Below are 24,060 nucleotides of genomic sequence, written 5' to 3' on the forward strand. Positions count from 1 at the left end.
AAATATAATATGAGATTATGCATTTTAAAGTTTCATTCCTCTTCTCCTTACAGATTATAAAATCTTTATGTATATGTTCCAAGAATTTAGAATAAGGTATGTGTATCTCACTTGGTTAACTTGTAAGGAAAGTGCCAAATTCCAGATTTATGTTGTCTGATACCATTCCAGTTGAAGATATTTTTGTGAATTTTAAAAATAATGAAAAGCTGTATTATGCATCTATGTAATTTATATAAAATCTTTCCAATTTTTTTATTGTCAATCCATCTCTTCTTGAAAAAGTGAAATGTATTAACTTCATCTCCATGGATTTTCATTTTCCTAGTGTATGTCATGACATAAAAGTATTGATGAAACATGAGGTAACCAGATAACAAGTTAGAGAATATATTAATTTGGATGCATTTGTATGCATGGAATAAAAATCTCAACTCAAAATATCTTAAATAGTGGACAGTATCTGTTACTGAACAGAGCGATGTATACTGAAATGGGGCAGCTCCCAAGTTGGCAAATTTAGCGGTTCAAGGACGTCATAAAGAGCCCAAGTACTTTCTGTCCTTACACTCTTGCCATACCTCATGGATTGGCTCTCTCTGCAGGGCAGCTCCCCTTGTGATTTCTGCTGCAGCTCCGTCAGTCATGTGAAAACCTAAGAAATTACAGGTAAAAAAAAGGGATGTGCTCATTATTAAACTGAGCACAGACGAGCAAGAAGAGATGGTCACGGCTGCTCAATGAAGCACATGATTATTGGAAAATGTTGGGATGCTGAGTAACAAGGATGCACTGTAAGTAAGAAGGGTGGGCTGAACAGGAGAGAGAAAATGAAAACAGAGGACAAGCTCCCAAAACCGCAATCGGACAAGTTTTCTTTTAAAAGGTGCATATATTTATCCAGTATGTCTTGTGTAACCAGAATCAGTCAGCCTCTTAGAAGTTGGAACTTACAGCATAACTTAGCCATCATTCCAAACCTCTATCCATTTCATCATACTTCAGTTGATGCTGCCTTATTTTTTCCTATGTTGTTTTGGCTTATTATTTACTTTCTTTAATACATACCTTACCTCACTAATGAGAGCATGCTCTTTCTTGCTCTTTTTCTTCCCTTTTCCCATCCCCTTTTATTTACATTTTTAATTGGCCACTTGTCTATTTTGATACCTCAAGATGCTAATAGGTCTTAAAACTCTTATACTTCTCTCAAAGAACCAGAGTAAGCCCTTTCATATCTACCTTCCCTGTGTTTAGCACATGCTAATTTTGTTGTAGATTCTCAAGGAAATGCTTGCTGAAGACTGCATATATTGAAAAGGCCAGAGGGTGGCACTATGGAGAACCAAGCCTGTGAGGTCCACAGGACACAGAGCTACGAGTTGCTGCTGACTGACTTCTCCGAAGAGTCCAAATTTTAATATTTGATTGTCTAGGCATTATCATGCACATGTATCTTAGTCTAAACTAGAAACAGATTATTTACTACCAGGATTTACACTTCTTATGTTTTAGATGTTTGGTTTATAAAAGTCTTCAGAGAATACCTGGTTTTGTTACCGTTTAATCTGTTTCCATCCTTGCCAAAATGTTTACCTTGACTATTAAGACAGGAGAAGGAACTCATCTGTGTGATGTAGCTGAAAGGGTTAGATTTCCTGGTCATTTAATCTGAGAAGCCAAAACATTTGTTCTTGATTTGTGGAAGGCAAGGAGCTTCGCTTAGCCTGAAATATTCATCAGTAAACAAATAGAACAAATAATATTAATGCCAGGTATGAAAAGCAGAGCTTCGCCCATAGCGAAAGGACATACTCGGCTAGGGATAGAGGAAATCGAGCAGCAGAGTACAATCCAGTACCAGGCACATGGCTTAAGTCTGCTGCCAAGTCACATAACTTGAACTTAACCGGGTAGCACTGCCTTTGTTGGTAGGTACTGCCATCTTCAAACACCAAGGACAGTGACATTTCTATGGCCCTGTCCCGTCTCTCAGAGCTTGCTCATCCTCAGGCTTTTAATACCAATATATGTATTGAGGATCCTTTTAAATAATAGCAGGATATATTGGGAATAAGTTAGCTTAAGTTAACATTGCCATAGAAACAGAACTGAGAGGCAGGGGTTGGTGGCTCATGCCTATAATCCCAGAACTTTGTGAGGCCAAGGCGGGCAGATCGTGAGGTCAGGAGTTTGAGACCAGCCTGGCCAATATGGTAAAGCCCCATCTCTACTAAAACTACAAAAATTAGCCGGGCCTGGTAGCGCATGCCTGTAGTCCCAGCTACTCATGAGGCAGAGGTAGAAGAATCGCTTGAACCCAGGAGGCGGAGGGTGCAGTGAGCCAAGATCATGCCACTGCACTCTAGCCTGGGTGATAGAGCGAGACTCTGTCTCAAAAATAAATAAATAAGTAAAACAGCGACTAAACAGGATTAGCAGACTGCATGTCTTAGTTCATTCAAGTTGTTATAACAAAATACCATAGACTAGGTGGCTTATAAAAAACAGAAATTTATTCTCAGTCTGAAGGCTGAGAATCAAGGCACTGGAAGATTCATTATCAAGTGAAGGCTCACTTCTTGGTTCATAGAAGGCATCTCCGTTGCTGCATCCTCATATGATGGAAGAGGCAAACAACCTCCCTTCAGCCTCATTTAATAAGGATACTAATCCCATGCATAGGAGATCCACCTTCATTACCTAATCACCTCTCAAAAACCCACCTCTTAATGCCATCACCATGGGGTTAGAATTTCAGCCTATGAATTTTAGAGGGCACACACGTTCAGACCATAGCACTGTACCTTCAGTTTGGGAGCCCAAATCCTTCTAGTGGGATTCCTGAATTGTAAAATGAGAAAAGTTATTGACATTATGTTTCTGTAACTTGATTCTCTTACCATCTCACTTTCCAGTTCTGATATAATGACCAGAATAGAAAAGACATTCAGAAAATTTGCTTCTTTATCTTGGACATACAAGAAATGTAGGGTCAAAAAGTCTTAAGAGTCAGTATTTAAGAGCTATTATACATTTCCCTTAAATAAGAGGTAATGGTTTCTGAATAAATGTTTTTACAGAATATCTATTTTTTATCTTATGGTTTACTGATACAATAACTTTGTTCTAAAAGGGAGCAATAGGTTGATCATAGGTTAATTATAGAATTGACATTCTCCAAAAGCTAAAATTCCAGAAGATATTACATACCAATTTATATATGGGAAGCCAAAAGTATTGTTCAGATTTATGCCTTCTGGATTGTTAGTACAAGCCACAGATAAATATCTGTGTCATCTGAAATTGAGTTTCAAAACAATCTTGCTATTATTTATTAAGTCATGGGTCAACCCAAGTCAAAACATTAGTAGAAAAAGTGTTCTTATTTATGTTAATGACTACAAAAATCATTGAATATCTTTTAAGGTTTTCAAAATGTCTCCTAAAATAGACCATTTTAAGCAATTTATTTTTAATTGAGAATTTTATGTAACTCATGGGGGCAGTATCCCCCATACTGTTCTTGTGGTAGTGAATAAGTCTCATTAGATTTGATAGTTTTATAAAACTCAGTTTCCCTGCACATGCACTCTTGTCTGCCACTATGTAAGACATGCCTTTGCTCCCCCTTTGCCTTCTGCCATGATTGTGAGGCCTCTCCAGCCATGTTGAACTGTGAGTCCATTAAACCTCTTTATTTTATAAATTACCTAGTCCTGCATATGTCTTTATAAGCAGCAAAAGAACAAACTAATACCATAAATTGGTACCTACAGAGTGGGGTGCTACTGTTAAAGATAGCCAAAAATGTGGAAGTAACTTTGGAACTGGATAACAGACAGGCTGGCACATTTTGGAGGGCTCGGAAGAAGACAGGAAAATGTGGGAAAGTTTAGAAATTCATAGCAACTTGTTGAATGGCTTTGACCAAAATGCTGATAATGATATGGACAACGAAATCCAGGCTGATGTGGTCTTAGATGGAGCTGAGGAACTTGTTGGGAGTTGGATTAAAGATGACTCTTGCTCTATTTTAGCAAAGAGACTGGCAGCATTTTCCCTTGCCCTAGAAATTTGTAGAACTTTTAACTTAAGAGAGATGATTTAGGGTATCAGGCAGAAGAAACTTCTAAGCAGCAAAGCATTCAAGACGTGACTTGGGTTGCTGTTAAAAGCACTCGGTTTAAAAAAAAAAAAAAAAACAGAACATGAAAATTCCAAAAATTTGCAGCCTGATGATGCAATAGAAAAGAAAAACTGTTTTTTTATGGAGAAATTACAGCTGGCTGCAGAAATTTGCGTAAGCCGAATGTTAATCACTAGATAATGGGGAAAATGTCTCCATGACATGTCAAAGAGCTTTGCATCAGCCCGCCCATCACAGGCCTAGAAGCCTAGGAGGAAAAAATGATTTTGTGGGCCAGGCCCAGCACATCCCTGCTGTGTGCAGCCTCGGGTCTTGGTGCCCTTCACCCCAGCCACTCTAGCTATGGCTAAAAGGGGCCAAGATACAGCTTGGGCCATGGCTTCAGAGGATGCAAGCCCCAACCTTGGTGGCTTCCATGTGGTGTTGAGCCTACTGGTACAGGGAAGTCAAAAATTGAGATTTGGGAATCTATGCCTTAGACTTCAGAGGATGTATACAAATGCCCGGATGTCTAAACCAAAGTTTGCTCTAGGGGCAGAGCCCTCATGGAAAACCTCTACTAGGGAAGTTGGAAAGGGAAATGTGGGGTTGAAGCACTGACACGAAGGGCCACCTTCCTCCAGCCCCAAGAATGGTAGGTCCACCAACAGCTTTCACCGTGCTTCTGGAAAAGCTGCAGACTCTCAATGTCAGCTCATGAAAGTAGCTAGGAGTGAGTCTGTACCCTGCAAAGCCATACAGGTGGAGCTGCCCAAGACCCTGGGAACCCACCTCTTGCATCACCGTGACCTTAATGTGAGACATAGAGTCAAAGGAGATCATTTTGGAGATTTAAGATTTGACTGCCCTGTTGGATTTTGGACTTTCATAGGGCCTGTAGCCCCTGTGTTTGAGCCAATTTCTCCCATTTTTAATTGAGGTATTTATCTAATGCTTGTATCCCCATTGTATCTAGGAAGTGTTGTTTTTGATTTTATAGGCTCATAGGCAGAATGGACTTGCCTTACCTCAGATGAGATATTTGGACTATGGACTTTTGAGTTAGTACTGAAATTAGTTGAGACATTTGGGTACTACAGGGAAGGCATGGTTGGTTTTGAAATGTGAAGACATCAGATTGGGGAGGGGTCAAGGACAAAATGATATGGTTTTGCTACATCCTCACCCAATTTCACCTTGAATTGTAATAATCCTCATGTGTCAAGGGCAGGGCCACATGGAGATAATGAATCATGGGGATGGTTCTTCCCGTACTGTTATGGTAGTAAATAAGTCTCATGAGATCTGATGGTTTTATAAAGGACAGTTTTCCTGCACACATGCTCTTGCCTGCCCTCATGTAAGATGTGCCTTTGCTCCTCCTTTGCCTCCTGTCATGACTGTGAGGCCTCCCCAGTCATGTGGAACTGTTAGTCCATTAAATCTCTTTGCCTTATAAATTATTCAGTTTTGGGTAGGTCTTTATTAGCATCATGAAAACAAACTAATACAGTTTCCTAGGAACTAGTTCATGCTCAAAGAATACCTCAAAAAATATTTTCCTTGTTACTCTTCCGTTGTATGCAGAATAACAGCCCCTACGGAGGTCCATGTTCTAATTTCCAAAACCTGTCAATATGTTACCTTACACGGCAAAAGGGACTCTGCAGATATAATTTAATCAAGGACTTTGAGATAGGGAGATGATCTGGATTATCCAGTTGGATCCAATGTAGTTGCAAGGGTCTTTATTAAGAGGAAGAAAGCAGATTTAGAGTCAGAAAAAATTCTGCATAATGACAAAGAGGAGAGAAGCAGAGTCAAAGAGAGAATATGCTATGTGAGCTACTTAGAAGATGGAGGAAGAGGATATGAGCCCAAGGATGCAGGTGGCTTCTAGAAAAGGCAAACAAATATCCCTTCTATATCCTTTCTGTTTACACCTTGATTTTAGCCCCTTAAGACTCAGTTTTGCATTTCTGACCACCAGAACTTTAAGATAATAAACTTTTGTTGCTTTAAACCACCAGATATGTGATGATGTGTTACATTAGCAATAGAAAACTGACCTATACCTCCCTGTCCATGTTCTAGAACTTCTAGGTAAATTTCTCAATTCTTTATCTTTAGGCATCTTCTCTGCCTGCGAGACCATCAATAATGGAAAAGGATTTTTCCAGTGCTTTTTAGGCCAGAGAGAGAGAGGGAAGGAAGGAAGAAAAGAGCAAGACAAAGAGGAAGCAAGCCAGTGGAACAGTGAATGCTGTAATGCAAAGGTAACATAAGTGTGAAACAGTTTAGAGTCAGAAAAGGCAGACTGGAGAAGCTTTAGTGCTGCTAGTCAGAAGATGATTTTGGTACAAATCCCGACTCCTGAGTTAAGGGTAATCAAGTCTTAAGTTGCACAAATAATATCCAACGTTGCTTTAAGAAAAGAACAGGGAAATAAAATACCTGTGTTCTTATCTTTCTGGGAAAAATGATGGTAGAATGAACCATTCAGTCATTTCCAAGAAGTCAGGCATTCTTCTCATATGGAGGCAGAAGCCATGCTGTTGTTTTCCAGAGGAGGGCTACCAGTGTTGAATGTCACTGAATTCCTAAGTTGCACTCTTAATCTTTCAATACATTTTTGTTCTGGGAGGAATAATCCCACTGAGTCTCAAGGCAGGGAGTTAAGGTAGTTTTAGGAATTGATGATAAAAATAATGTAAGCAGTTTAAAAGATCAATGAGAAACCCATAGCTCAAGACCTTGCTGTTTTACCAGCCTCAGTTCAGGACAATTAGTCCTGTATCCTCTCTACTGGAGGGCAACCTTTAGTCACCTTCTCTGCCATGCAAAGCCTAGATTTGCATAGAATTAGAATGGGTCCCAGCCTCCATACTTCCTTCCATTTCTCAAGAAAATATCCTGTATCTGCCATCTCCTTGCTGAGTGATTTCATGTCAGGCTGGATTTTGCTTTCTCTTAAGAAGTAATTATCTAGGAAAAAAGGTTATATCTCATTGTAGCTTTGAACTCCTGGGATCGAGTGACCCTCTTGCCTCAGTGTCTCAAGCAGCTGGGACTACAGGTGTGCATTACCATGCCCAGCGAATTTTTAAATTTTTTTGTAAAGACACAGTCTCTCTATGTTGCCTAGGTTGGGTGTCCTTTTCTGATAAGCAAAAGCACAGCTCTTGCTATAGCACAGCTTTTCATATAGAAATTTAAAAACCTGCACCCTGTGTAGGGACACAAATAACTGAATAGAAACACATTTGAAAACCCTACAAAGGAAGATGGAGTAACAGAAGCTAAAACCTTTCTTCTTGATATGCGTCTTAACATAGAAGTATGTGGATATAAATGAAGCTATTACAGGAAATTTTGTTTGTAGAGCCAAAATCTAAACTAACTCTTTTTTCTTTTCTTTTTTTTTTTTACTTCTCTGTTGAATTGCCACTCTGTCCTGCAAAAAGGACCCTGACTTTACCATTGCACTTTTACCTTGCTCTTTTAGCCTCCAAGACATAACCACCAGAATTATCGTAGACATTCTTTACTCCTCTTAAGAGACACATTTTTGCACTTGTAGCTGAACTTCTCTCTCGGGCCTGTCTGATTCTCAGGGCTGACTTTTTATATATATATTTTTAATATTTCAGAAAACTTTTGCTACATTCAGCTATATATATTTAAAGGAAATGAAACACATCCCATTTTAATTGCTTGGTCTCTAAATCTACCACTGGTCTCCTGTGTCAGTTAGCTACTGCTGTGTAACAATCCAATCAATTTCAGTGGATTATAGAACCAAAAATATCCTTTATTGCTTATGAGTCTCCACGTTAGCTGAGTAGTCTGGTCATAGCTGGGCTCAGGCAGATAGCTGCCGTTAGCCATTGGTGTGGCAAATGTGGCTCTGATGATCTTGGCTGGTCTTTTTCACATTCTACAGAATGAACTGGCTGCAAACAAGTCTAGGATGGCCTCAGCTGGGATAATTGGGATCTCTTCATATGGTGTCTGAATCCCACAGGCTTGTCTAGATTTGTTTACAGGACAGTGACATAGTTCTGAGAGAGCATGGAAACATGTACCACCACTGACATCTGCCTTAGGTTCTGCACATGGTTCCCTTCACTGTATTCTCTCGGCCAAAGTAAGTCCGAAGGTCGACTTAAAGCAGAGAAACAGATGCCATCTCATAAAGGGAAAAGTACACAGAATTTTTTTTTTAATCAATGAACACCATTTATTTGTGTGGAAGAGCCAGACCATGCCCTACTATTGCTTTAACAAAGAAAACCATCCTAAACTGGCTTCTGGTTTTGAATACAGGATTTGGTTCAATGGTTTTAAAAAATCAAATGCCAATCTTTGAAAACATAGTCTACCACTTAGTTCTTTCTGTTTAGATCTTCCCACAAATATAGAACGTCTGCCTCCGAATAGACAAAATAATAAACAATGAAAAGTGATATGTGGATTTTGAGACTGCAGTTCATCGGAATATACCTTTGCTTCTGCAGGGCCTTTTAATTAAAATAGATTAAAAGGCAACAAAAACCTAAAATCAAAAGCTCTAATTCTTCTTAAAATTAGCAAAGAACTCTACTCCTTGCTTGATTTCAACAACAAGCTTTCTACTAACATTACTTGTTTCCACAGTTTTTGCATCTGTATTCTATTCTGGATGGGAGAGTTTTATTATCTCATGTATACATTTAATTAAACTGCTTTAATTAATCAGGAAAGAAAGTTTTGCCTAAAGAACCCTGGATGATTTTTCCCGTTAGGGCCAAGAACACTTGATTAGCACCTAGAATATCCATTTTCTGGAACTCAACAATGTCTTCATGTTTTGGGCTGAAACTGCCGTTGCTCTTTTTGAATAAGTGTGAATTTTCTTCTCAGAGACCTCAGGTGTGCACTTCTTATTGGCTATTTGTGTGCTGTCTCCTAATCAAGACATCAGACTGGTCTGTTGGCCACCAGTTTTACTCCCTAGCCTCTATGGGCTTTCTGTAGCTTGCAGTGTAATTTTTCACATGAACAACTTCTAAGGAGGAAACAGTTCAACATAACTTTTATACATTCAGTTCTCCAGAAACTTGCCATTTCTCTTTCAGGAGAAAACCAGCTTCTTTCAGTGTGGTCCCATATAGGTTGCAGAGCCAAAAAATTGTATGTAAAATAAGATAAAAGTCTCACTTAGGCCATATATATATATATGCATAGTTCATAAAGCTACTCTTTATTCTCTCTGCTTTCCATATTTTCTTTAAATACTCTTAGTTACTAAAGTCATATTTTCTAATGTTTTTGCAAAAAAAGAAAACTGCTGGAAAATACTTAATTACAATGCATTCTTTTTTTTTTTTTTTTTTTTTTTGATGGAGTCTCACTCTGTCGCCCAGGCTGGATTGCAGTGGCCTGATCTTCACTCACTGCAACCTCTGCTGCTCGGGTTCAAACTATTCTCCTGCCTCAGCCTCCCAAGTAGGTGGGAATATGGGTTCCTGCCACCAAGCCCAGCTAATTATTGTATTTTTAGTAAAGATGGGATTTCACCATCTTGGCCAGACTGGTCTCGAAATCCTGACCTTGTGATCCACCTACCTGGACCTTCCAAAACAATGCATTCTTAGTAATAGCTTGTAAAGGGTCACTGCCACCTCTAGGCTTTTTGTTAGTGTTGATTAATTATGAATACACTCAACAGAAAGATTCAGTTAACCAGTGGGGATATTTTTGATGAAAGCTTTTAATCATGCAGAAGTTCACTTCTGAACCCTTTGCCATAAGCGGTAAAGGGACTCTTCTCTTAAGAGGCTACTGCCTTTACTGTGGAGGCTAAACAATAAAAACACAGCTACAATATATGTCAGAGTTCCGAGCTCCTCCTGCTTCTCAGACTCATTATCCAAAACTTTAATTTTTCAAGAGAGAAATCACTGAAGTTATTCCAGCCAGAGGCACGTACATTCTTCAATTTAACCTCTATCTTTAATCCCTGCTTGATTTTCTGTCCTGGAGAAGCAAGTCTGAACAATCCCCGTTTCTCTTTGTTGGGCTGCTACCTAGCAATATTCACGTGGCATCGTTTCCGTTTGCCCTCACTTACTGTCCTAGTATTAAGTATCTTTCTAATCATTATGGTTAAACATGCTTTGAATTTTTCACATATGCTGGGAAGGCTTTGCATGAGGGTGAGATGTTGAGAAGCCAGTCTCAAGTGGAGGGCAACCATTCTAACATATCTGCCTATTTCTGCCAAATGCTTCTTTTCATTGCTGGGAAAACTGTTTGTTACTATGGTTATCTTTATTATATTGGCAGGAAATATAAAAGCTTAGCTGTCTGCAGTTCTGCCTGTGATGCTGGGACACGTAGGAGAACAACTCTTCGGGTTACAGCTTTTCTTCTAATTCCATTCACACTCCCTAAGACCAGACCTTCCAGGGTGCTGGCGGGCAGGCCAGCTGCCTCTGTTGCTATTCCATCTCAGAAATTCTGAGCAGCCAACTTCCTACATTTTGCTTTGCCAACATTATTCCACCTGCTTTCTTTCACACCATTTTGTTAAACTTTCTCCCTCTGCTGATGCCTTCACCAATCCCCCCAAACCACACTTCCTTTGCAATTGTGGATTTACTCATTTTTCTATTTTTCTGAAATTTTAAGTGAGTATCAAAAGAGAGAGGATATGGTTGCCCAATTTAGGAAATAAATACAGGACACCCAGTCACATTTTAATTTCAGATACACAACAATATTTTAAAAGTATAAGTATGTCCCACGAAGTATTTGGGGCACACTGATATTGAAACAAATTGAAATAAACATCTTCTTGTTTATCTGACAACCCTAAATAGCAAACCTCACCCACTGGCACACTCAGGCTGCTATCTTTAAGTTGAACTTCCTTCTAGATTTTTGATGCTTTTTAACATTTTTCTAGCAGTCCCAAATACCAAGAATACACGAGAGCAGCTTCAAGGCAATTTCAACTTTCTCATAATCCTCATTTCATTGGTAGCTTTTCTGTTATATTCTTTATCACCTTGTTAGAGTAAAATAAAACGTGGTTTTTCTAAATGACCTTTCTTCAGCCTTTTTCTGAGACTGTAATAACCTCAAGGCTAAAATTCAAGAGCTCGTAGAACTGTATTTATTAATGTTTATACAGAACCTGTTTTGAAGTTCAGGCTTGGTAAAAACAATCCTTTCAGTGTTGAGATAATTTTTCCGGAGGGATAAAACAGGGACATCACTTCTTTTTCACTTATCTTAATTACTCTGCATCATTTTCACTGTAGCTCTCATGATGACTTCTTCGCTAAAGCAGAAAGAGACACAGTTTTATACGCAGACGGCCTGGCTTTACTGTCATGAAATAGATTTAGTTGAAAACTAGCCTTGTTTAATTACTAACAAGAAAAATACAATCAAATATTCTAAATAAAGCTTCATCATTTTGGGTATCCCACGTTGTTTATCCAACTTGCATGCCCAACTGTTTTAAACAATGAAGGCTTTCCTCTATCTTTGAATTAATTTTTTAAACCTTTTAATACAGAAGGACACCTTAAATTTACATTGCCTACTGTGTGACAGGTGCTGGTTGTTCATGAGTTTTGCTTTTGTTTGGTTTTTGTTTGTTTTCTTGTTGTTGCTACTGTTTTTAATAATGTACGGTCATCATCATTTGCATATATTTGAGGTAGGAGGCCAGACGCAACTCTGGAGGTGGGACTTGCACTCCGGACCAAATTAAGGATTAGCTTACACAGGGCCAAAGCTAAAGCTGCTTTCCATAGACACACCCACTCGCGTACCATGTCAGTTTACCATTGCCATGGCAACACTTGGAAGTTACTGTCCCTTTCCATGGCAACAACACAACAATCCAGAAGTTACCACCCTTTCCCTAGAAATTTCTGCATAAACCACCCCTTAATTTGCATATAAATAAAAATGAGTATGAACAGGACTGCAGAAGTGCCTCTGAGCTGCTTTTCTGGGCTCACTGCCTATAGGGCAGTCATGGTCATCAGGAGCAGTACCTCTGCTGCTGTACATTGCTGCTTCAACAAAAATTGCTGCTTAACCCATCTGTTTAACACCACCAGCTTACCCTTTAATTCTTTCCTGGGCAAAGCCAAGAACCCTCCCAGGCTAAACCCCAAACTGGGGGCTTGCCTGCCCTGCATTACAATGACTTCACAGTCTTTCTGGAGTTAAGTTGTTGCCATAGGTGCGATAGTGATGAGAGTTGAGGTCTTGATTGGTCACTGGTTTGCTTGTTAAAGTGGAGCTGGAATTAGTTCTGGGTGATGATTTTGACTCTGTTTTCAGGTTCCTGCGACTCCAGCTTGTAGGAACAGAGTGACTTCTGCTTAAGCATATGTCTGTATCACATTCCTCACCACTCAGGAGAGGTCAGTATGGGATAGCTGCATTTTTGGTTCTCATAGGAGAATAGGATCTAAAACTTGCCATCAGTTTTTTTGCCAAAGATGAAGCAAGAGAAACACTACAGATAGACAAATACCAGGCAGATGTGTCTATTCCTTTATGCTTTAAAACTCAACCTGTTGTGTAAGCCAAATCAGAAAGGAGCTCAGAACTCATCTGGGCCACTTTATGTTATCCACCTGAAATTGCTATCCCCATCTCTATGACACATTTTTCTCATGCAAATAACTCCCAAAGAAACAGTTATGCAAATCATGTCTTTCTTTACCACCAGACTGCTGTTGAGTATGCTGCATACTCCATTAGTGGTTGTGTTCTGTACATAAGGACCCAGAAATTTTTCTCCAATCCTAATACCAAGAATAAATATGTCTTTCTTGGAAGTCTATCTTTTTCTATCTTCTGAATACTGTGAATTCTACAAGATGATTACATCTCTTCAGTGATTGCTGGAAAACTCAGAACAAAGTGTGTAGATTTTGATCCAAATTAGGTTAGAGCTAAAATCATTTTTAGCATTAGGTATGGAACTCAAAGCACCGTTTGTGTGTGTGTGTGTGTGTGTGTGTGTGTGTGCGTGTGTGTGTACTAATATCATCTCTGGATTTTTTATTTTATTCTAATCTCACCTATTTTAATGCCTTTTATTTTCTAGGTATCAAGATTAAAGGAATATATGGAAGCATTTTAAAAATATGAGCAATTAATAAAGAAAAACTTAATTGAAAATGTCAATAACAAAAAATTCAATTATGCATCTCTCTTCCTTTACATGCATGTGTGCTTATGTATACACACATATACGTATAAAATAATTATTTGCATGTATTTTTATAAAGTATTTTGTCAAACTTAAAAATCAATCGCTTTGTTTTCATATAGGACTACCTGGCATTCTGTTTCATAATGTGTTATAATTTATTTAAAGAGACTCTAACTTTGTCAGACGTTTGAATCTTTTCCAGATTTCTGCTGTTACAAACAACCGTGCCACACTCTTTATAACAACTCTTTGTGCACTTTATTCATGAATATAACTCAATAATTCTTAAGCATGGCTGTGCATCAAAATTATTTTGTCTAATAATCTCTTTACATCCTTTGAGACCAAATTTAAATTTTACCTTTTCTAGAAAGAATTTCTAAGGAAGCATGTCATCTATCCTAGACAGAATTATTATATTTCCTAATATTTCCCTGTAGATTTTTTTATATATTCTTGAGGGGTGTTAAACTATTTTAGTATTGTATTAAAAGTGGCATTTAACCAAAAATGTGCATCAGAATGCCATAGTTGTGAAGTTAGAAAATACGGGCCGGGTGCGGTGACTCATGCCTATAATCCCAGTACTTTGGGAGGCCGAGGCAGGTCGATCATGAGGTCAAGAGATCCAGACCATCCCGGTCAACATGGTGAAACCCCATCTTTACTAAAAATTAAAAAAAAATTAGCTGGGCAGGGTGGCACACACCTGTAGTTCCAGCTACTTGGGAGGCTGAGGCGGGAGAATTGCTTGAACCCAGGAGCCGGAGGTTGCCATGAGCCGAGATCATGCCATTCATTGCACTCCAGCCTGGGTAACAAGAGCGAAACTCAGTCTCAAAAAAAAAAAAAGGATACACTGAGTTCTGCTTCCCCTAAGGATGCAAAGAGCCTCAAGAGAATGGAACTCCTGATCTGACAAGAAGAAAAAGCTGGATAACTTACAAAATAATACCTATTTTTTATGTACCAGATTGGTGAGGTCCATTCCATGGCAATAAAATGAATGAAATTCCAAAGAGTGGCACCATTCCACGGGAATATGGGCACATAACCTGCTTCACCTTTTCAAGAGCACAGGAGGAAGAGGGGACCACTGTAGTAACCAGTAAGAAGCAATAAGCTAAAAATCTTAAGAAATTCCTAAAGGCCAAGTGTGCGCCAGTGTTTCCCTTTGGTGTAGCTGGGAATGGAAGGCACAAGGGGAGTGTATATGTATTTGCAAGCTCTTACCAAGGGCTTCCACCCAGTGCTCAAGATTGGGACAAGGCAGAAGAGACCCCTCTTGGTAGTACAGGCATACAGGAGGTGATTGGCTGCCACTGGAGGAGTCAGGAAACACTGCTTGCTCCTCTAGACCCTTTTCTCAAATGAAAAAACATGAAGCACTCCTGTTCCCATGGCCCAAGGAAAGATCCTCTGCTTCTGTGTAAGGTGGAGAAGTAAAAACTGCTAGAAGACAGGAAAACCTCATAGGACCATGATCCTACAAGGAATACAAAGCAGAATTCTGCTACCTTTGAAGAGGGGACAGAAAAGTTTCTCCTTCCCCAAACCTACCATAGATATAAGAAAGAATTTGGCTGCCATGAAGAGGCTGAGAAGTAATGATTTTTTTAAAAGCCTACATCCGAGACCCGGGAGCACAACAAGGTAGACTGGGAGAATCAAGAATTACCCTGTTTCCACTGCAAGGCTAGCTCCAGATCACAGTTACATGGTCTGTCATTGAGGAAAGGGGCAAGAGCATGGAAAGAGACCTCATGTGCTGGAAGCATGCAGGAACTTCTGAAAGCTCGGAGAGAACTGGAACCCTGAGAAAACCTCTCCAGCACACCGGGTTCTAATTTAAGTAGATGGTAACAGTGGCCCACTGCAAGAGGACTGTGAAGTCTGTGATGCAGTGAAGGCATGATGGCAACGAGAAATTGAAACCCCTCTCACTCTTGAATAGACAGACTCAAATTCCCTTCCCATCCATCCCCACCCCCCAACACATGCATGCACGCATGCATGCACATACATGCACAAGGATAAAATCCAGCTTGACTGAAAGACCTACACTCATGCCTTTCCCTGGGCATAAATACTATTTGCCTCAGTCTCTACTGATATTCTACATGTGAAATTTGGTACTGGATAAAAGATTAGAACACACACACACAAACACAGATATAAAAAATCAGACTCAGAGATAGCGGAGCTATCAGATGGTAATTTTAATAATTGACACATTAAGGGATCTGGTGGAAAAATAGACAAAATCCACAGACTCAGGAGAATTTCAGCACAGAGATAATAGTCACATGAATATGCTAAAAACAAAATACATGGTATCCAAGGCAAATCTCTTTGATGACTTATTCTGCCAGTTGGATAGCACGGAGGGGAGAATAAGTAAATTTGAATTTGGGTCCATAGAAATTAACCAAATTGAAACACAGGAGAAAAAGAAACAGAAAAAAACAGATATATTAGAATATTAGATTTCAAAAATATTAAAGAAATAATGGCCAAAATTTTTCCAAACTTTAAACAAAGACAACAACCCACAAATCTATGGATTTTGAAGCAACTTGATCAAGATGAATACTAAACAAATCAAACTTAAATACATCACTCCCAAGCTCCTGGAAACCAGAAATAAAGAGTCAATCTTGAAGTCATCCGAGTAAAACAAACATTACATAAAGAGGAACAGTGGTACTAATGAATTAAGATTTCTTTTTGGAGACAATGTGTATTTGTTTCCTAGGTCTGCCTTAACAAATTCCTGTACTTTGTGCAATTTAAAACAGGAGAAATTTATTTTCTTACAGTTCTGGAGACTAAAAGTCTGAAATCAAGCTGTCAGCAGGGTCATGCCCGCTTCCTTAGAAGGCTGTAGAGAAGAATCCTTCTTTGCTGCTCCTGGCTTCAAATGGCTGTCACAATCCTTGGCTTATAGCTGCATCACTCCCGTTTCTGCCCCTGGCTTCACATGGCTTCTTCCCTCTGTGTGTGCTTGTGTTTCTCCAAATTCCCCTCGTCTTACAAAGACATTGGTAATTGGATTAACACTCACCCTGATCAGGTATGACCTAATTTTAACTGGTTTACAACTGCAAAGGTTGAGTGCTAGGTTTAGGACTTCCACATATCTTTTTGGGGGACACAATTCAACCCACAACAGATGTCCAAGAGGATTTTAATTAAATGACTTTGAAATTAACACTTAGATATTGGGGGAATTAATTTGTTCAATCCCTAAATTTTGTTTAATTGGTCATGTAAGTATTACTAATAGAATGTAGTTGGTTTCATGTAGAAAAATATTTTCCTTGTTTCAGACAAGATATATAAATATGCATTATGCCAAATAAAACCCAAATGAAAAGTAGGCTAGACATTTGTGAATAAATCAATGAAAGAAGGAAAGACTATTGGGGGGGAAAAAAAAACATTGTAATTTTGAATACTAATGTTTGAAGCCAATCAAATTAAACCTTTAGAATGCTTATATTCTATTTTTGTCATTTTTAGGATTTCATTGAATCATTTGGAACTTTAAATTTTCAGTTTGGAGATTATTCTAGTTATTTTTTTTGATATGCTGTTTGAAAAGCGTGTGTATGTGTGCACGCACGCGCGTCTCTTTTAGTTGTATAAGAGATGACTTTAAGGTTGAACTGTAGATATATAAAGCATACTTTGGAGAATCGATTCTTGTTTCTGGGCTTATGAGTAGCTAGTGTGACATTTGAAAAATGACCTTAATGAAGAGTTTTTCTTTTCTATGCCCTATAGTTGTATGTGACACCACAGCCCAAGGTGACGGTGTCTTCACTTCAATGCCATCTTTTGTCCCAGAGGCAATTTTTGCTTTAGTTACCCCAACTGACATTGGAATAGACCCAGTAATGTTTTATTCATGAAAGTAGATCTTGTGAATATAGCTCCCAATACACCAGAGAGACAAAAATATTGCTACGATTGCACCTAAACTAATCTGTAGTTATGTAACAAATTGACACATAAATTAAATTTTCACTGCTAATGCCTGCTTAACTCTGTAATCATACTTCAGTTTGGAATTCTGCTGAAGTAATTAGGTTAGCTCAGATTTGCTCATCAAAGATCACTGAAAGCGAGAAAGTATATGGACTTCTGTTTTTAAGCCACATGTTTCACACTCAGGGGAGATTTTAAGTGATACCCGTAACTCTATGCCTATTCTTTTACAGCTTATTGAATTTGAATCAGCTGCTGGATGCCGTTGTTTTTTCTTGGGAACGTATTTATCCCATTGTGGGCATGTTCCTGTCTCCAACTCTCCGGCACTTTTTCTTTGCTCTTTATTGAGAAGTCAACTTTGTGCTGAAGAAGTTTCTGTTTTCCATATGATTGATCTTCAGGTGGTGGGGGAGCCCTCACTGAAACAGTGGTTTTAAAAAAATTACACCCTTTCATCTTTGGTCTCATCTTGTGGAAGAAAGAAGAACTGAGCTATTCTACCAACTATTGTGAACTGTTCAAATTTCCTCTGGGGAGAAAAACCAGTTGCTTTCAAAGCTCTGAGGAGTATCAAAAAATGCTCCTAGGCTAAATACAGTAAATAAAAGGCAATGTGGACTTTCAAAAGACTGCTCCAGGGGCACACGAGAAAGTTTTAGCTGGTGTGAGAATCACTGAAACAGAAACCTGGGGCAGGTGGGGGGAAGGAACAGATGAAATCAGAAAGAATATCTATAAATTTAGCCTATATTTATAGGGATACCTATACTCATGGTCTTGGTGAAATGAAACACTGAAAGAAAATATGTGCAATCTCTTTTTAGAGTTTGTGACCTTGCAAATTAAAAATGGAATTTACTGCTTTGTGCATTAGATTTATTAATATGGACTTGTTCTTACATAGCTCTTTAATCTGTCTTTATAGGTCATTATTTTTTACAACAGGCTCCTACCTTATCTTTTGGATTCTAGACTCACTGCTTTAAATCTATTTTGTGAGCATGCTCACACGCATGCGCGCACACACACACACACACACACACAATTAAATACTGAAGACATTTTTTGCCCTGGAGGGGGACTTCAATCACCACCTTCTGAGAGTTGTCCTTGTGTAGTTTTTCTTTCTCATTGGATCGGGTTTGTTCTGTGTAACCAACAGTGTGTAACAGAAGTGATGGTGTGCTGCTTATGAAATTAGATATTAAAAGACTAGCGTTTCCTTTCTGGATGTATTTTTGTTCCTTACCTCCCTCCCTCCATCTCTTCTCTCTCTCTCTCTCTCTCTCTCTCTCTCTCTCTCTCTCTCTCTCTCTCTCTCTCTCTCCACTCACTGCTTCCTTTGGGGAAAGTCAGCTACTACATAGTGAACACACTCAGGCAGGCTATGGAGAAGTCTCCCTATCAAAGTTACAGAGATCTCTCAACAACCACCTGAGATAGATTGGAAGCAGACCCTTCAACCCCAGACAAGCTCTGCGATGAGATTGCAATCCCAGCTTCTGGCTTGGCTGCAGCCTAAGGCACCTGAGTCAGAACCATCCAGCTAAGCCCCTTCCAGGTTCCTCACCCACAAAAAACACTGAGATGACACATACGTATTGCTTTAAGCAGCTCAGTTTTGGATAATTTATAATATATAACTAATATGGATTTCTTTTTTTAAAAAACTAAAAACCTATTTTCAACTTCCTTAACGTTAAAATTCTCTGCCTACTGTCATGCACATTCACATTTTGTCTGCCTATTCTACCTTATTATTCACCCCAGATGAGTTCTATATACTTGCCTAGCCAGAATACATTTTTTTTCATCTGCTTATGCCTTCATCCACATTAATTTTATTCATATTCTTCCTTCCAGGCAAAAATATCTATTTCTTTCATTTTACCTTACTACTTAATGTCTATTCATTAAATCAACATACTTCTTGAATCTTCCAGGACTAACCCAGCGCACTCTAACAACTTTCTTGTTTCACTCCATAGCAGTTAAAAATTACAGTATATAGTTAGTCTTCAGGCCATATTTTATACTGGTCATTAAAAATTCCTCAGAGGCAATTCTATAATGCATGTTGGTTGTCTGCACTGCATGCTCCACTTAATCAGAATAAGGAAAGAGCAATTCTCATTTTCATTAAAATTAAAGTACATACATAGGAATATATATATATATATATGCACATATACATACATATATACATATGGTAATAGTCTTTATCATAAAATGTTTTCACTGTATTTGCAATAAATAATTATGAGCTTCTACACCCCACAATAAAATCCTTCAGTTCAGGAAATTTTGCCCTCAATTTTGTATTTCCTCAGTCTTACACAGTGCCTGGCATTGACGAGTTACTCAATAGTGTTACTGAACTGGAGTGATTTGGTTTTTATTGTCATTTCTCTTCCTGCGTGTGTTAGTGAAGGTTGATAATCATGTCAAATGACTGAAGGAAATGGAGCACATTAGGAGTGCACTTGATCTACAAAGTGGGTAATCAATACCTACAGAACGGAGAGTAAAATATGCTCTATATTAATATACCTGCCATTGGTTTTCCAAGGACAATTGATTGATTTCTCACATACCCTGAGGGTATGTGAGGCCTTTCTGTACCTACCCTTTGACAAATAAAGAACATCAGGTGTTAAGTTTCACAATAATATTCACACAACAACCATGCCAATACCTGAAAGAGTCAAAATAAAACTCATTCTTCCAGGTGTGTTACTTCTTTCCTACGTTTCTGTTTCTACTAGAAATATGATTGGTGATATTCTCTTAGTGGCTTTAAAAATTCTTACTACGATATTCAAGGCCTTTCAAGTATGGATTCTTTTCTATGTCCCAGGTTTAACTCGCTAGTGACACTAGACCAGTTTAGATTTAATTACATGCTTTACTAATAGGATCGCCAGCGTTAGCAAACAAAATGGGCAATTTGAAAACCCAGTTAAATTCGAATTTTAAATAAACCCAGGAAATCAAAAAATGATAATGCATTGACAATGATTGTCTTAGAACAAATAAAAGCTTTCCTTTCTTTACATTTTTATGGAAAAGGTATATTTTGGATAATTTAGAAATAAGAGAATATTACTGTCCTCCAAGAATCAACAAGTAAAATCAACACAGAGCAGGAAAATTTGGTTGACTATGAAATATAAACAATGAATATGGAATGCAGGATCTGATAAAGAGTTTTCTATTTGTAATAATGTAATCTGTATTAACTCAGTAAAATGTTTGATTAGCTGGAAACTTTTCACTGGTTCACTGTGCTATAGCAGCTTTCACCTTTATTTGTTGCTCATCAAGAATTAGTTGCACTTTTATCTACCAATCTATTTATTGTATAATACAATTTAGCAAAATGTCATACAATTTTCAATGAAACTTGAAAATGAGAGTTATTTCTATGAAAACTAAAATATATGTTTCAAAACTTCATAAAGGCAGGATGTAAATAAACACTGTTGAATGTTGGATGTGGATTCAAAATACAAACTGTAAAAGATTGAGAAAACAGCGCCAACATAAAATTTCCCAATCATTTTATAGGCAGATTGCTTTAAATGTGTATGAGTTTTTGATTCACTTTAAATGAGACAAAGCTAGAAGAAGATGGGTGAATGAATGTGCCTTTCCAGGTTTGGAGTTTAAGAAATGCTTACAGTAAACACATACGTTTTTATGCTATCATTTTAATTCAATATTTTAAATAAGTGATAAACCACTGGTCCCTTTCACATCAAATAAGATCTAGAAAAGTTAACATATTTATTAATATGTTAAATCTATTCGATAATATTAATGTTGCCTGAAGAAAAAATAAACAAGATGAACAGAAGATCCTCAATGTTCATGGCAGAAGAAATTTTAATTTAATATACTTTCATTATTTCCATTAGCAAGTTTATCCTTCTACAAAAATCAGCCCTTAAAGTTGTACATGCTGTCTTAAGTAAGAACTTTTGATTAATTCATCTGAATTCACTTTCCTTTGATTATTTTTGTGAAGCAATTGTTTATTTTGGTTTTTATTTGAGTTGCTACCTAATGTATTTATCAAGACAGACTGTGGCTAAGCAGATGATGTAGATTTTTTGTCTTTGGCTCTGATAACTCTTTGAAATATATTAACTCTTTCAAAGACGGAAAACAGTTTCTCCAACTTCTCAGCCTATCTTAAATATTTGTTTCCCAACCAATTCAGCACCCTTTCTATGAATAATACAAACAGAATTTCTGGCAAGTTTCTGTAGTCTGCATGACTCTTTTTTTTTTTTTTAGAGAGACGGAGTTTTGCTCCTGTTACCCAGGCTGGAGTGCAATGGCGCCATCTCGGCTCACCGCAACCTCCGCCTCCTGGGTTCAGGCAATTCTCCTGCCTCAGCCTCCCGAGTAGCTGGGATTACAGGCGTGCACCACCATGCCCAGCTAATTTTTTGTATTTTTAGTAGAGACGGGGTTTCACCATGTTGACCAGGATGGTCTCGATCTCTTGACCTCGTGATCCACCCACCTCGGCCTCCCAAAGTGCTGGGATTACAGGCTTGAGCCACCGCTCCCGGCCCCTGCATGACTTTTATAGTGATACTTACAATGCCTTTCAATGTATAAGCATTCATATACACATTTTATTTCTCCTACTGTTTTATAAGTGCTTGAAGGCAGAGATTTATGTCTTCTACTTTGTTTTATGCCTCATAAACCCAGAGAATTATCTGGCACATAGAAAGTTGTATGTTGAGTGTATCTGAGTTAAACTGAACTAATAAACTTCTTGATGTCCAAAATCTAGTAACTCAGGCAGGAGGTGTTGCCCTATTCTTCAGCATAAACAGACAGTTACAGTTTGCTGCTAAAGGGAAACTTCTGGAAAAGTACATCTATTTCTCTTTTGCATGCTGTAAAAATCTAACCATCTGGTCCCACATCTCCCCCAACATGCTGTCCTGTTAAAATTAAGTATGTTTCTCTTTGGATCCACAAACCAGCAAAGCAGCATCCTTAATTGTAAGACAAGGATGACTACTCTTCAGCCATCTTGGCCCTGACGTTCCCTTTTCCTCTACAGAACATTGTGCAAGATTTGAAGATAGAATTGAAAGCAAATGCAAGAAGTAGAATGACTAAACTCTGCCAACTAGTTATTTTAGCTTCTATTGGTGAAATAACTTGTTGGTAAGGATTTATTTATTTAAACTGGACATAAAATTGTAATTGTTCTTAATAAAAAAGGAGCATATATTAATATTTGAATATGGATATATTCAAAGAACTTTGCATAGCTACACCAGTAAACTCAGGTACAAAGCTGTCCTCTGTTCTCTACTCTGCGTTTCTGTCATTAGATGGTATGAAGCATGCCATGATGAGAAAATTACCCTAACCTTTACATGGCTTTCTTTTAGGAACTCTATTTCAGACAGCTTCCCTTCAGTTCAGGAGCTTAAATCTACCTTTATTTCCTCTCTCCGATTTAATTTAATGTCTTCTTAACTCTGGTCTCTCTTTTCTCACTTTCCTTTTGCTTTACCTATTTTCTACCTCTAATTTCATCCTTGCTTTTAAATTCTAAAAGAATATCCTTTCGCAGAAATAGTAAACCTTTTTGTTTCTTTTGGGCTCAACTATTAATTTAATTTATTTTAAGTATTCTCACCTACTGCTTTGTGTTTCTTCATAGCCAAACTAGGTATCTCAGATTTATTTCTTCTTCGTTATAAAAATTGTTTTGCCTTTTCACTCATTATCTTGTATTTCAATTATAGGTAAAACTTGAATATACTCTCTTCTCCATATGAGAGTTAATAGAAGTTAATGTTGATTTGTTATTTCCTGAGTCTAAAGTTCCCAACAAAGATAAGATTGGATTTGTACATATGAACAACTTGCTCTCTGATAGGGTAGCACATAGAATTTTAAGATCGTTTAATTCTGTATTTCTGTCAGTGTTTCTCTAACTATAGTATGCATCTGATATCTATGGAAAAATCAGTTATTATGCATATTTCTGAGTCCCAGAACAAAGGATCCCGATTCAATGGTAAGTTTCAGGTGGAGCCTAGAAGCTGACGTTCTTTAATCAATATCTTGGGTCATTTTGATGAATATATGCCATGACAAAGACTAATCATCCACCATGACAAAATTATTAGACTGAAAAGTCACATGCATTCAATGAGTATTAATCACAGTATTCTGTGAGATTGTCTAGTTCATATAATATTTTCAGAGAGCCCTGAAACTATGGGGTAAAAATATAAAAATGAGGAGTCCAAGTCAGAGCAATCAGGAAAGGGGAAGAAATAAAAGGCATCCAAATAGGGAAAAGTGCTCAGCATCACTAATCATCAGAGAAATGCAAATTAAAACCACCACGAGATACTGTCTTACACCAGGCAGAGTGGCTATGATAAAAAAGACAAAAAAACGACAGATGCCGATGAGGTTGTAGAGAAAAGGGAATGCTTATACACTGTTTTTGGAGATACAAATTAGTTAAGTTACTCTGGAAAGCAGTCTGGAGATTTCTTATCTCACTTAAAACACTGCTATCATTCAGCCCAACAATCCCATTACTGGGATTATACCCGCCCAAAAATAGATCATTATACCAAAAAGACACCGCATGCACTTGCTGGTTCATTGCCATGCTATTTGCAAAACGAAAGACATGAAATCAACCTAGGAGCTC

General features: G+C 38.0%; 1 long non-coding RNA gene across 3 annotated transcripts; it reads left to right on the forward strand.

Moving 5' to 3' along the window:
• The first annotated feature begins 584 nt into the window (after positions 1 to 584).
• Positions 585 to 18,147, forward strand: LOC118149954 (uncharacterized). Of its 3 annotated transcripts, none has more exons than XR_004737729.3 (5): positions 585 to 669; positions 6,260 to 6,405; positions 12,476 to 12,558; positions 16,178 to 16,431; positions 17,582 to 18,147. It is a non-coding gene; the product is annotated as an uncharacterized LOC118149954 (long non-coding RNA). The 3 variants fall into 3 exon arrangements; XR_004737731.3 differs by lacking the exon at positions 585 to 669 and adding an exon at positions 697 to 886; XR_004737730.3 differs by lacking the exon at positions 12,476 to 12,558.
• Positions 18,148 to 24,060: the final 5,913 nt, after the last annotated feature.

The sequence above is a fragment of the Callithrix jacchus genome, chromosome 21, assembly GCF_049354715.1.
Source record: "Callithrix jacchus isolate 240 chromosome 21, calJac240_pri, whole genome shotgun sequence".
NCBI lineage: Eukaryota > Metazoa > Chordata > Mammalia > Primates > Cebidae > Callithrix > Callithrix jacchus.